General features: G+C 37.9%; 1 protein-coding gene across 7 annotated transcripts in view; it reads right to left on the bottom strand.

Annotated features, from left to right (window-relative positions):
• Nucleotides 1–13,483, bottom strand: part of LOC110380881 (uncharacterized protein) — a 70,671-nt gene that overhangs the window by 51,251 nt on the left and 5,937 nt on the right. Inside the window, exon 1 of one of the 7 annotated variants that reach the window (XM_021341017.3) lies at nucleotides 12,501–12,627. The exons of 5 other annotated variants lie outside the window; for them this stretch is intronic. The gene's annotated coding sequence lies outside the window, so the exon portion shown is untranslated. Of the gene's footprint in view, nucleotides 1–10,092; nucleotides 10,334–12,500; nucleotides 12,628–13,483 lie in introns of those variants that run through there. One more of the 7 variants, XM_064035853.1, reaches the window with a different exon arrangement.

Genomic DNA, 13,483 nt, shown 5'->3' with positions numbered 1-13,483 from the left:
ACTGGTAGTACTTCGTGATTTTAATGATGACATTCTATTCAGAAATCCTAGATGCACCCAATAATGTGGTAGCCAATCCCAGCAACCATCAAGGACTTTGATTCAAAGTATCAATTTAATCGCAAGGAATATGAAAATGAAAATATATTTGGGATCTGGCCGAACCTGGTAATATCACTAAAAATAATTGCGAACATGTAGCCCTATCTAATAAATCCAAACAAATATAGCAAGGTAATATTCCCAAACAAAGAACGACAATAGATATTAGATTTCAGAATCCCAAAATAATGAATGTAAAGAGAATCGGCGTTACGTTACCGGAGAGAATTCAATAACAGTGATGATACGAGTATGACAGTGACACCTAATTAAACAATATCGTTGACAATTGCTCGCGGCTCCACCACTTGATCTGCGACACGTAATAACACTTCAACGCCTTTGATTTCATCTGCTAATGGACGTAACAAGGTAGTTATGGATTTTGGAGCATGTTTTCGACTAGTATACAAATTAATGTAAACTTAACTTCTTCACTGTAGTTAGGTTAGGTTTTAAATTCAAATGTATCTATACCAAAACATAAGTGAGGTTCCCGTGGAAAGGATTTTTATAAGTCCATAAATAATGAAGTGAAAGATTTGCTACTATTTTACGAAGCATTGTCATTTACTTCAGAAATGGTATTACCAATACTGACACTTGCACACATCTTCACAACTATATGGAGCTATCTATAGTCGAGTTGATCATTATCAATTAACACATAAATAGGTAAGTGATCGCTAAATGGAGTTGTATGAAATCTGTGGAGTGTCGCGCGTGCTGATGCGCTGCAATTGACAGACCTTGGGCTGGCAATTAGTACCTACGCGCCGGCTGCGACAGCTTCTCATTGCCGGATTTATGGACAACTTGCATACTGCCCTGTCATGTGCATGCTACGTTATGGGTTGATCAAAGGTCCCAGTTAAACAGGATTTGAAGATTCTGATGTTTAATACCTTTGCTGTTCAGCGGAGTCTTAGAAAGTGGATCAGTATCTATCTCAATCCACAATAAACAAAGTTTGTTCCAAGTAAAGATTACATATAAGGCAGCTTGTTTCAAAACAAACTCAGTTTTTTAGATCAGCAGATAATTTACATTAGCGCGTACATGTCCATTGGCACGTTACATGTTTCAACCATAACTAACACTGAGCCATTTGTCGTGAACCATCTGTCAATCTAGCTCAGCGTCGATCCTCGCGCCATATGGCCATTGGGCCAAAGGTCTGGCCTTATAAGGCACTCACACGCCACCCCGGCGCCCTTGCCCCCCTTACAGCATCTTATAAGGAGACATAACTTTTATCTCGACAAAAACAAGAATAAGTAGTATTGGAGTATTTTTTATTTTTAGGCATGTGCCCTAGATACTGAGGTCGTTTACAATTAGTTAGCTAGTTCTCAATATCTTAAAATTAAAAGTGGTACTTCATTTTTGGTTTTAATTGTGTTCCCACTGCCAGTTGCATTTGTATAATATATAGTCTGAATTTGGTCAACTCGGTCTCGTGAAATTAAAACAAACTTCAGCCTCATCGAGATTCAAACCGCATTACCAAGAAATACTCTTAAAACAATTACAGTTCCATGGGAGTATCATGTTCATGAGATCCATACTTTAATCATTCCGTGAAATTATAGTGGGCAGCTGCGAGAAATGCATGACTAAATAAACCGGCTGCATACATCGCACAGGCACAACGCATTCCATACCGGAGTTACAGTGTCTCTGGTTCGCTCCCATCATTCCATCGTCCACAATCTATGGAATATTCCAGAATATGTTCACCTAGTGTCTCAATGATGTCACCTAATGACTGCCTGTCAACTGATTGAACCGACTGCCCAAACTAATGGCTCGTGATAAACGAGCAGGGGCGCGGGGCTGGACCAGTGCTGCCGGTGTGGCAACTACAACCATTACTGTAATGGGTTGAAGGTGATGGTGAGTGATAGATGTGGTGTTCCAGTTTGCTGGACAAAGACGCCATGGCAGCATACAGAGACCTTACTAATAAATTACCTATACATAAGTCGCGGTATTGTCTAATACATATAAATTATTAACCTACATAAGAACAATATGCCTTTTAATCGTATAAGCAAGATGCCACTACTAGGTACGCTTTATTCTCTTTAGATTGCAGGTGCATCAAATAATTCCTCCATAGTTGGGCAGTAAGGCACGGCGCAGAGGTCACAGGACTCGGGGAGGTTAACCTGAACCTGCTAGTGACTCACGCGCACACACCAACCACGAGAACGGGAATGCAATACTTACTAAGATATTTTAGTTTTTTTAACCGACTTCCGAAAAAGAAGGAGGTTTTCAATTCAGATGTTTACGTGTTGTATTTATAGAAACAGGAAAATGATGACTTAAAAATAATGAAAAAAAATCATAACAAACTAAATACGAGTTTTTACCTGCTGGATTTATCTAAAAGAGCGCTTGCATTCGGTCATACCTATTTCTAACACAATCGTGAAAAAATAGACGGACGAAATGATGTCACCGAGTGACAGACCTATAAGGTGATAATTAGAGTTAGTTTTATATCAAAACATATTATTTTATGTGTAACAATGGAGCGTTTCTCAGCAAGTCCTTGTAACCCTTTGATCATGATAAAATGAAGGGCTGAGCTGGCTATTGTCGTAAGGGCCGCTCCTAAGGTCACAGGATTGAGGTAAGGCGCGACCGGTCAGCGGCGCCTGCGCAACCTGACCGTGACTCACGCGCCTCGAGAAGACCAGGCATAAGTTAAATGCCTACACGGTGATCGAGTGAGGACGCCCAATACTTAGTAAAGTATTCGAACTGCCTTTTCACCATGAATGTACATATGTAACTCGTACATAGCTACTATACTGTAAGTACGTACTACTCTAGCTAGTATATAGCTAACAGATATGCAGAATCTAGCAGAACACAATCCAAATAGACTGAGATTTGACCAAAACATTCGACAACCCAAATCATCAAGACCCTTCTGTAGTCTGCTTACTCTATGGCCAGAATCACGAGTAACACGGTGACATAATGGACAAGCGAAAGACATTAATGTACGCCGGACGAATATTAACATAAACGAACAGGTTCTCGACATTACTGATTATTGGGGATTACCTAAACTTTTTGCTACCAAAAGCAAAGAAATTAATAACAAATGAATGTCAAACGTGTTATTCCACAAAGTCATCTTAAAAACAAGTCGTAAGCTTTGATTGGAAGCCATTAATGATGGCTCGTGCTAATACAGGATCCACTACATTTATCACCGATGAATGTTCACCAAAATTGTTGGAATCTGGGTCGATGGGATCCACTGGACGTGAGGTACAAAAGAAACTGCTCATCATTATGGACCTCAAGCCGTGAGAACGTCACCTTGTTCACGATGATCTGACATCCGGCACGGCGCTTGCTCCGAACTGTCAGATACACGTAACACGCGCCCTGCATTGGAATACACGCGTGGATGGAATTGATGCGCGAGAGTGAAAGTCAGTCATCATCATCTGTATTAAAGCTTCAGCAGGATACTGTGGTTTATCAAAAATAATAAATGATGATTTTAAGTATCAGCTATCCCATTGGACACATTAGAGAAAATGGACCCTCAGCGTCTGTGGAACTGATTGCTAAACTGGATCATATTCAATTTGAATGTCTCGAAACAGTTAAAAACAATAAGAACTTTTAAAATCGAAGTCAACATGATTCGAATCCTAGAATATTAAAAACTAAGAAGACCTCGGGTTTAACATCTTTCCATTGCACTGCAGAATTTAAAAACGAAAGTTCATTTGTTTAGCTATGCATGCTAACGAGAATATATTTAAAGTAAGCTAACAGCGGTGTCTTTATAGCTTACAACAACGCTCCAGCACAACAAACGAAATAATTATTCAAGACTGCACAAGAAAGTGACAATTTCCTCAAACCGGGCAAACGCCCAAGCGAAAGTTTAGTCTAATTTATTCAAGTAGATGTCTCGCATACTTAAAGTTCAAGGCTATGCGGATTTAGTCTGACATTTGTGTAGTCTGGGTTTGTTTACTAACTTTAGTGTTTCCATCTTAAAGGTCACAGGAAACCGATGCAGTCGTAGGTATGCATATAATTAGACATGCGGTAATTTTGACGGCTGCAACCAAACGCTTCGATAACGTAGCTATAGGTAAAGTTCAGAGAGGGCACGAGTCTGTTTATGTTTAATGTCTAATGTTTATAATTGAAATTACCGCTCGTGATAAGATAACCTATCAGGTCTAGTGGACAGTAGTCATTAGCATGTACGAGATCTTAATTTACTAGCGCATTGGTTTTCACGTAATAAGACATGATGAAGAGTAAAGAAAATAAATGCCATAACGTAGACGCATTATTTATTGTTGTGGATCAATAACATGATTAAAATTTACTCTAAGGATTATAAATACACTCTTCAACCATGTCCGGAGTCTATTATTAAACTATGGAGTCAACAAATGGCAGTTTATTTCTGTCAATTGTTTATTATGGTGTTCACACAATAGCCTCGGCTGGCCACACTCCAACGTTCATAGCACTCAATTTGTATACAAAAGGCCTAACCAAGTGGTTATTAATATTTTGTAGGACATCGTGTATGCGCATATCTAACGTTCTGCAAATGTTATGAGCTACTAGGTATATCCCTATCTTAATCGTGAAGGACCACCTCATCGAATCTATTAGGCGCTGACATCTGCTCTAAGAACAGATAAATTGGATGTAGAACATCGCTTTGTTTTAATCCTTACATCCTAGAAGATGCAAAAGGCATAAAGCCATTTGGTGATAACTGAGAGTAAGTATCTACTTAACTATCAGAATGTCCCAGCTAAGTCCCAGGAAGGCGACAAGTTCCCCAAATATTATTTTAATACACATAAGCAGAATACGGATCGAATTCCACACTACAAACACATCCATCACGACACTTGTTTAAACAGATTCAAAACCCCAATTAAATAAGTGTCCGCAATGAAGTCGTCAAACAGATTGTAATTTACAGCTCAAGCCAGTCAGATCGTAGACGCGATGATGACATATATGCTAATGTTCATATTGGCATTAGCCTGACCTTGTCTCCGCTAAGAGTTGCAGACGATGCGCCTGCGACGGTGACGTCACCACGAATTGGACGTCTGTCCTTGAGCTTAGATTTACTTAAGTGTTTGTTTGTTTTGAGTTTTGTAGGTAAAATAGCTGTTACTTTAATGATGTAACAATTTTATCAGACATAAAATAATTAATAGTTTTACCGTGACCTGTAATCTGCAAAAGCATTTACTATTAACCCCACACAATGTTATCAATTATTCTACAATTTGTGTTTAACGATCGGTATTAACGTGCCAGGTAACTTTGATTTGGCAGACAAGAGCATTTTCAAATAAAAGTTTATTTCAATTAAAATTCTGATCTTAACAGAAAGTGTTCATAAAAGTGGACTAGCATTAGTGCCAAATGAAGAAATAGTTCCCAATGAAATAGATGAAAAGAAACTAAGACGTGACATGAACAACTGAGGAAATAAATAGATAATTGGAAATGAAAAGGATGATTTCTAAACAAATGATTGTGCAATAAAACTCTTAGCTAATACACTAACAGCTCCAGAATTAGCGACGGCCTTCTATCCTCTAAACCAGTTAACTTCAAAAACAATAATTCCTTAAATCGTTCAATTTATGCGCCACCCACCATGTTAGCTCTACAATAACATGCAATAAAAAGTTACATACTTCCTATGACGTCACCTGGTGAACATGAGATCAGTGTTAGCCGTGTCTTAGCTTTGTCTAAGCAAACTTATGTTACGATCATTTCCTTTTCCTTGCCTTTATTTATTTTAGACTGTTTGGATGTCTGGCTTTATTGAATAAGTACCTCAGATTGCTAGCTTAGAAGATTGTCTTGGCTAGGAATAGGTTCTGGGATTACATTGTAAATTATATTTACGGATTGCTGGGTAATTCTAAAATAGCTACATTTTAAGACTTAATGATTGCTGCTTAGTTGTTACTGGCTACTGTTGCTTACATTTCAGATATTGTTGATAGCAATAAATTTACCAATATTATGATAGACTAATCTACAAATGAGGCTACCTTTGACACTGATCCAGACAATTTAGAGAACTTTTCTTTCAAGTTTTAATCAAGCTTCCCAAAATACCTAATTCCAATGAAGGTGAAAAGGAATCAGAAGTACCTCTTACAGAAAACAACACTTACTGACCTCGAAAACGGTATTGTAACAAACAAACAGTCTGCGGTTGATTCACCCGCCCACCAGCCTCCACCTGACTGATCGATCAGTCTCGATCAATTGTCAAGTGATAATGGATAGCTCCTTATAGCACATTATGTGGGTAAGTGTGAACATTAGGAGATTTGCAGTAGCTAAATAAGTCAGTGGTATATTTATCTTAGGCAAACCTGTCCTGATTTCCACTTGAAAATTTGTAAGTCGACTTATAAATAATTGTTTGCTCCATAGATATCAAATGAAACAAAAAAAATAAAAGGCAATCCAGAGAAGAGTTCATCTCAAAGCGAGCACATTGATTCTATCAAATTCCTATAGAAACTATAAGCTTTCTGTGAGTTCAAAGCAATGCATCCCCTGATCACCTGCTCTAAGGCGCATCTCTAGCTGTACGTACTATATGGCTATATGCCTACATGGCTGGGCTAGGTCCTGCGCCGAACTGGTTTAGCCGACCGTGGGACGCGACCAATAGCATCTGTTGGTACTGGCCATGTTGCTGTTGCGGCAAAAATATAGGTGGGATGTGTTAGGCTTATGTTTGAATCAGAATACTTGATTTTGCAGCCTAGAAATTTGTTAATGTAAATAAAGGTGATATAGTTGAGCCTGTTATTGATGAAACTATTGACATTAGAAATACCTACTATAAGTGTTTTCACTTATAAAGATAAAAACTTGAAAGTAGAGAAAACCAATATTTTCGCCTTTCTTATCGAGAATATTAAAATAAGTAAGGCAACAATATCGTTAATTAAAAGCTACTCTCTCGTCATTGTCAATAGTTGTGTGTTTTATAGGAATAGATCGGTCGCGTGCATGTACCGTGATCGTGAGTACAAAATCGAATGGCTAAAATATCATTGAGATGTCAATAATATGGTTTCTTATGCCATCGTTTGCTCTTGTAACTCTGTCTATCTGTACACTAACTACTGACTCATTTTCAACATTGTTTTTGTTAATGGAGAAAATATTAAAACCGTTATACACGATATGGGTATATGGGCGATTTGCAATTTTAAAAAGCTCGGAAATTCCAGTGAAGTATGGTTCATTATGATGATACCAGCAGTTCTATATTTTATGCAGAATACGATTGCAATCAGTCCATGACTTGTGAAATAGAAGGAAATACAAAAATGTTACCAAAATAAGAGCCATACAAAATGTGATTTCAGCAATTTCCAAACAAAATAGATTCTTATCTCAACCATGTGAAGTCTCAAATCCAATTTTAACGCGTTTCCTAAAGAAGCGGAGTTATTTGGAGGATCAGTAAATAAAGTTATTTTTTTACTTCACCTAATATGGTGCGCTAAATGCCTTATAAGTGTTTAGTTCCGCCCACAATCGGTTCTAGCTTATGAGTTAATTTACCCAAACAACAAACCATGACACTGCCGAGGGTCAAATAAAAGTCGTTACTATGCTAGAATTTGGAAACTGTGCGAACTTTGCAATTATTTTGAATAGTGCACTGAATGACGATGAGGACGATGTATCAGAGGTCAATAAAGGAGTAAGAGTACCTAAATAAAATTCTAGCCAAAATAAGTTGTAATCTAGTTTTAGCATAACTTCTAGGAAAAATCAGGTATTAGGTTGTGTCCATAAAAATTGCATAGCTGCAATCCAGCATGCCTATACCCACTTAGCTTGCGTTGCGTTAAATAGGCTACAGTATTTATGCCTAACGGAGTATTGATACATGCGCAGGATTAATTTCTGATTCTGCGTATCCTAAGCGTGACATTCCATAATTCATACATAACTGATATGTGATGTAATGTGTGGGACAATAGTATCTATAGCAACCTTCCTGTCTTTTCAACATAGTTCGGTCTGGATATAACTCTAACTTTTTCTTATGCCGATTGAGTTCTCTCTTAACAGTTTCATAATCTTGCCCTGTATTCATCATCCTCTTTTTGGTATGCATACAATTTTAAGTATGTTTTCAAATAATGGTATGAGTTCATTATTGTATAATAAATCTGCAGCCACATCGTCTGTGTTCCGAGAAGCTGGCAGAGCGGTATGTTTTGGCGGACGCAACCCGACGCCTGCGCCCGCGCCGCTTGTTTCTCAAAACATTACGACTACATCTGACAAGAACGCACTTTCTAGTGGGAAACTGGCGTTGGGTGGCGGGTGTTCAATTCATATAAATAAATATTATAATTGAAGTCTGTGTGAAAACTGTTCGAATACTGTTAAGTAAACACTGAAAACGTTAATAAAGTAACCTAAAGGCATTCAGACAATCTAAGGTAGTACGTGTTTCGAAATGATACCGTTGCATAAGAAATGACCCGTTCTGCTTAGCGCCCATCCTTAAATACCGCGGTGCCCGTCCCTTTTCCCAACAACCGACCTACCATTTACCATTACCTACCTACCGCAGAGATTACATATTTTGTTGTCTATAATAAGATAACCGTTTTATGAGATGATCAAATGCTCTTAGTTTAAGTAGACGGAAAGATAGAATCAAGTTTGTTTATGTCGAAAAGTTCGGATGATGGAACATACATCAAGAAGTTACATCGCGGGTTCTTATCAGTTTGAACCTACTGCTTTCCTCTTTCGAATTTACTTGAGGACTACAATTACAACTACCTTCGGAGAACCCTACACTGTCCTAAAAGCTCTCCGACCGGTGGGTAGCCTTCACGGCACGTCGCGCCGCAGCCGGTCCGACACCGAACTGACCAGTGCTGCGCCTGCGCACGCCACGCTCCGAGGGCTCGTATTGTTCGCTCAGAACTGGGACACGAATGTAAGGCGTAGATGAAACAGGATTACATGTGAAGGACCGAAGAAGATCTTAAAGGTGTAAAGTATCCTTTAAAAAAAATATAAATATAAATTACATTACATTGATCTAGACTGGTGGACTCGGGAGCCCTTTGCCCAGCAGTGGGATATTATGGGCTAACATCCATCCTCCGAGCCTTTTCCCAATCACGTTGGGGTCGGCTTCCAGTCTAACCGGATTCAGCTGAGTACCAGTGCTTTACAAGAAGCGACTGCCTATCTGACCTCCTCAACCCAGTAACCCGGGCAACCCGATACCCCTTGGTTAGACTGGTGTCAGACTTTCTGGCTTCTGACTACCCGTAACGACTGCCAAGGATGTTCACTGACAGCCGGGACCTACAGTTTAACGTGCCATCCGAAACACAGTCAATGGTGTCTAAGATATACTTAGAAAGTACATACAAACTTAGAAAAGTTGCATTGGTACTTGCCTGACCTGGGATCGACCCCGCGCCCTCATACTTGAGGTTGGTCCTTTACCCACTAGGCCACCACGACTTCTTATGGGCTAACAATGGAAAAAAAAATTGTGTCCTACGTAAATATAAATTACATATAGGCTGTATGTAAGAATGGATTTTAGGAACTGGAACACAAACGTCATCATAGGCTTTCACAGATAGTCATAGGGATTCAAGCTACTTCTAGACATTCCATATTCTAAATACAAGATAGGTAATACAAAAAAATAAATAAAATAATGAAGCCAAACGATAAGTAATAACTTAATAATAAAGCAAATAACTTATCAGCATGCTTATTGTCCAAGTATACCTAAAAACAAGAAAGTCTTCCCGAATCAAGACGATACAGACCTACTTCCAATAGTATCTCCGATCGTCTACCAACCACGATCTCTTTGGCAAAAGTCAACAATCAAGAAAAAAGGTATAAGTAAACGAATATTTAACTTACTCGGAAAAATATAAACACCAATGCTTTAAACTTTAAATCACTAAACTGTCCATTGTCCGTATTTACTTCTACAGCATCAAGCCGAATAACACATAAATCTCTCAGTTAATTGGTATCACTCACAAAAATCCTCTTCAAGTGACATAATAAAATATAAATTTTATTAAACACTTGCAGTACACGTAGAACAACCGTTTTACATAATTTTCTTTGACAGAATATCGAATGTTTGTTCAATGCGCCCGCGCAGTCCACAATACTCACTCACACTACGACAGATGGTTTATAAATGTTGGCGTAAATATATTAGTCATAAGGACAGGTTTCAGACTTTAGTGTCAAGGATTAGCTGGGTGAGTGACGTCATAAGGTATGCCTTTTCTCCCTGGCAGGGACTGCAATGGTTTTAAAATTCCATCTTGGGACGACAATGGGACTTGAAACGTTAATATTCAACTGTCTACATAATTCTGTGGTCTCTGCAGATGCTTATGCGCGTTTAAGTTATATGAAGGTGACTTGGAGGTTCTTTTTTATCAAAAACCTGCTGTGAAATATACTTAAATGGTCGTGAAATAATAACAGATGGATGTGTTTTGTTCAGTGATTGTTGTGTGACCAACGTAATGTTATTGTAATCCAATAAGATAAAACAAGTGATGAAGATTAAGCAGAGTTCGATTCTCTCACGGAAGATTTTTAACATGGTGCTGAAACGATACTACTTTGTAACAAACTGGCTATAACACAGAGCCTGAGAATTGTCGGTAAACTTATACGACTTTAAGTCACACGTCACATTTCACTTCCCATGGAATTCTCTTTGGAAATGGATGCATACGGTGATACAGGCAAACAAAATACCAATACTAAACAATAAGTACCTAGAAGTGTGTAATCATCGTCTACACGTCACAAACACAATGCGAATTGTTTACACCTAATACAAATATAGGTTGGCATTTACCTTACAGGATAAAATAACGAGAATTTGATAAAATCACGTCTTTAAATTATTAATACTGATGACTTACATTTCGTAGTAGTTATTGCTAAATGTCAATAAGTTTTTCCTCCTCAGAAACTCAGAATGGAATAATCTTAATAGGTGAACCAAAACGAACAAAACATTTAATATAATGCAACTGTTAAAGAATATAGCAAACGATCCTGTCAATCTCAGTGTACGGGCTATCATAACACTTAAGAAGTAATTAATCATGCCACTACAAAGGAAATGGCCAGTAAGTGAAGCTGAATGTTTATTACTTGGGAAGACATTGCCTGACATTGAGGAGATGAAGTCACGGCGTATTTCTGTCGCCATGTCGTGGATAAAGAGCCTCTGTGTGATACACATCGTGATCCGACAGCGATTAGCAGGAAAACGATACAACTGTTATATGATATCGAGATCATTGATGACTCATTTATATGGAGTTGATGATTTGTTAGAGATGGCAGCTCAACTCCAAGTTCTTATGAGTGTAAACAGTGTTGAGTTAAACCAAAGATCTACGAAAATTTTGATGAACTTAAGCTAGATACGAAAGAATGCCAGATATTCGAAGAAGAAGAAGTGTAAGAAAAGACATAAACAAGATGAAAAACTACTTGAGAGAAACAGTTGGTATATGTACAACGCGAATCGAATCAACCACAGCGATGATCAAAGAGGCGGCTGATGATATTTATCTAGATGAATTATTGATTATGAATATTTAGATTTGTATTCTTATTTTGCAAAACAAAATCTTGGTTGTGTAATATTTATCTCCAATCAGATTACCGTAAAATGCCAAAATCGAAATTAACTTAGTCTGAATTCTATTTTGGCAACTCGAAGGAAACAGGTTTGAGAATATATAAGTGTTGATTATGAATACAATATTTGTGAAGCAGATGACAAAACGAATGCTAAGCCCACCAGTAAGCCCACACCGGCAGAATTAAATACAGTTTTTTTTTTTCAATTTGGGGGACGATCCTTACATTAGATGATTACATATGTGTTGTCATCTGAGGATTTTGTTTCCTTTTCTTTAATTGTTCATTATATTATTTAAAATAACCCCTTGTATTTAGTTTTAACTAAGTCTACTGAAAAACAGTTGAATAAGCAAAGGCTTAGAACGGCTTAAGTCAATGTTTAGAACGTTTATTATATTTTTGGGGAACGGAAACATCAAGATGGGATAGAACTTTTTAAGTCTTCAAAACATACTCCAACACATAGGTACTTATAGAACACTTGAACATGGACTGGACAGATCGAATTTATTTATTTGGGACGACACCTAATATTTGACATCAAGTTTTTGGCGCGAAATTTTTCCTTAAGCTTATTTACCCACGATCTTTTTTACCAAAACCCTTTTCTACGTAAAGCATAATATTTCTAAACTCACCAATGTTAATCGAAAACAGAGGCTGTGTGTCCTGCAAGTCGATCCAGGTACGCAAAGGCTAGTGCGGTAAGGTTTAGCAAGACGAGCGCCACTCGGGCGGGCGGGCGGTCGAGTGCGAGCCGCCGCAAATCGCGCGGGGGCGCTAGATGAAACAATCGCTCGATCTGTGCACCATTGCGCCTACGCTTAGTCCTGCCACAGATGATGCGGTTTTTTGGACAAAATATTTTGCTATTTTCTGAAGATAAGGCACTTTAGGTTTACTCAAATCTGAGCTGGAAAGACCTTCCTGTCTGATTTCAAGACCAAGTAATACAAATCCGGATTCAATTCGTTAGACACGTTTACAATAGAACTGAAATCCATAAATGACAAAATACTATAAAATTCAAGAATGACATCGCCTACGAACCAATAGATACAAAACGACGTCTTGACAAAAAGTAGTATTTGAAGACATGCAAGTACGTAGGTGGAAATGTATCTACATAAAATGGCATTTGATGCAAGCAATAGAATACATTATGATTGTTTGTTTTGATATTATTGCCACTCACGTAGAGTCGCATAAACACAGCTATTAAAATAAAACATTAGTTGTGATTGAACCAATGATGCCTTGATCAGCAGCTGATGTAGAAAAACAATCAACTCATATTTTAATGTTTGTCACTGTCATTACAAGCCACTTAGGTGTTCAGGAAAATGCTTTAAAATATATCAAAGAATAAACTGCTCAAGCTCATGCAAAGGAATTCAATGTTGTTGACAAAAATACTGATATCAATGTGGAACAGACAGCAACAAACAGTTTAATGAGGGTATTGACTGAAAATAACCAATTACTGAAAGTAATTAATTCGTTTGATAATAATTTGCAAGCCTTATTTGCGTAGATAGCCGCGAAAGGTAATTAAACATTACATTTAATTGCACACACTTATAGTTTAATATTTCCTTGCAGAATATTACGCAACACTGAA

The sequence above is a fragment of the Helicoverpa armigera genome, chromosome 8, assembly GCF_030705265.1.
Source record: "Helicoverpa armigera isolate CAAS_96S chromosome 8, ASM3070526v1, whole genome shotgun sequence".
Classification (NCBI taxonomy): domain Eukaryota; kingdom Metazoa; phylum Arthropoda; class Insecta; order Lepidoptera; family Noctuidae; genus Helicoverpa; species Helicoverpa armigera.
The sequence above is the reverse complement of the archived record's forward strand: the minus strand, read 5'-3'. Positions and strand labels throughout refer to the sequence as shown.